Here is a 2,471-nt window from a genome sequence, read left to right as displayed (position 1 = left end):
ACTATTCTGGGAATATAATAAAAGAGGAAATGAGAAAGTATTGATTTAGCCAGCATTTGTTCAGTTACAGACATGGCAACATATTGACTCTGGTCCCACATTTGGTCTCCCATGATAAATATCACTTTCAGTGTTTTAGAGATAATTCGGTGAAATTTTTGCATTGAGTTACTTTTCTCTGCATATACACTGGAATCAGGATGATTTTCCTTCCATGTGTATTCATAATAAAGGAAAAAAACCCAAAACTCCACACATCCTCATCAATTTCAAATTTTGAAAAGACCAGCTCCCGTTTTTCTATATTACTTTCACTTATTTGTTAATTTCATTCAGTTTTATACAGTTTAACAATGTTCATACCAATGACGCCCAATATAACTTTTCATCCCAATACAGTCCTCTGAATTCTCGACTCCAATATTCAACATCCTACTTGACATTTTACTTGGATGTGCACTAAGCGTCTTAGATTCGGTGTCCAAAACTGAGTCCTTAATATCCTGCCCCTCCCCACCTCAAGCCTGTTCTTCTCAAACTCTTCATATCTCAGCACATGGAAACCCTATGGTTGCTCCAGGCAAAATCCTTAGAGTGACCCTGAACTCCTCTTGCTCATATTCTACACCTAATCTGCTAAGAATTCTAGTTGGTGCTACCTTCAACGTATCCAGTCCAACTATTTCTTACCAACTAAAATACTACCCTTTGGTCTCATCTAGCATCCTTTCACTAGGTTCACTGTCTCCACACTTCCCCTCTCCAGTTGATTTTTAACAACCAGTAATTCTTTTAAACAATAAATTAGGTTATTTTACTCCCTAGTACAGAGTCCTGGAATGATTGCCATTTCACCCAGAGTGAAATCCAAAATTCTTACAAGGGCCCACAATTGTATAGTGATAAATGATACTGAGAAAAAATTAAGTCAAGGAAAGGAAGTAGCAGTAGTAGTAATTAATGCTTATTTAGCACTTAGATAATTCAGGCATAATTCTAGACCTTTACACACTTTAACTCATTTGATCCTTAAAGAAGCACTTGAGGCAGTTACTATTACTATTTTTCTTTTAAAGATGACAAAAACAGGACACAGGATATTATGTGACCAAGTACTGTGATTCCACGTAATGGCAGATCCAGAATTTGGACCCAGATCATCTGGCTCCAGTGTTCTCACACTTCTCCACTGTGAAAGTGTCCAGTGGTAAAAGAATGGGCCGTAAAGATATCTAAGAAGTATTCCATGTAAAGGGACTAAATACATATACGTAAGGCTGGCATGCCCTCGACTACTTGAAGTCAATGTGGAAAGAAGGATGGGAATGGGGGAGATAGAAATTAAGATAACTGAGGTGGGAAAGCTAAGAATAGCCAGATTATTCTATTTTTATTAAAGATTAAATAAATTTACATTAAAGAGGAAACTTCATTTTAAGCCTGGCACCGTTGGGACTCAAATTGCCAAAAACTTTCTGAGAGATTCATTTATTGTTACAGTAATTTATTGAGTCTGCAACTTATCTCAGGAACTACAGATAAAGCAAGTTAAAAAAAAAGAGACTACTACGGAGTTTATTTTCCTTTTATTTTTAATTGCTAACTCAATTTACATAAGTTTTTTTTTTCTTTACTCATTTTCTGGTAGTTAATTCCTGAAGTCTCTAGTTTCAATCTTTCTTAACTACAAAGGTGTTTATGGTTATGTGTGGATAATCCTCTGCATATGTCTTTGTTTGTATTCTTTAAATTTCTATGTGAACACACACATTGAAATACTTTTCTGATAATTTTAAACTGAAATTTTCATTTATTCTTTCAAGAAAGTTTATTTTATTTATTTTTCTTGGAGTGACAATTCAATATATTTTAGGATACTGTTTGCCCTATGATGAGATTTTTGTGTCCTGTCCTATTGCTAGAAAATGATCAAACCATAGTTTATAATTATTTTATCGTAGTTCAGTTTATAATCCATATTCTGAAGGTATTCAACCAATACTTTGTCTAATTATTGCAACTCACTGACCATCACCTACATCCAAATTGTACACACATGGCATATGCCATTCTTATATTGCTGATATGTATACTTTACATTTGATATTTCTATCTTATTTTCATTTGAGTAGGCTTTTACTAAGCGTACCCTTTTGGCTTTCTTTATTCAGGGAATAATTAAATATCCAGTATTCTTTAATGAATCTAACAGGGCCTTCTGGTTGTAGCATATGTCATCAACCTTAACTGTTGAAAAAAGTATTAGTTTGAGACTGAATTTGAAAAATTTTAATCAGTGATTGTATTTCCAAAATATTTGGTACTGGTTAATATGCAGTGTCTCACCATAAAACTTAGATGTTCCCAAGGGTCTATTGCTTGCTCATATTACATAATATGAAAAGAATAAGGTTAGTGTTTCCATTTCTAGTCAGGCTGCAAAAGATCAGTGTATCTGGGAAAATTAAGAA

Source organism: Equus asinus, chromosome 17 (genome assembly GCF_041296235.1).
Source record: "Equus asinus isolate D_3611 breed Donkey chromosome 17, EquAss-T2T_v2, whole genome shotgun sequence".
NCBI lineage: Eukaryota > Metazoa > Chordata > Mammalia > Perissodactyla > Equidae > Equus > Equus asinus.
This window is presented reverse-complemented; position numbering follows the sequence as displayed.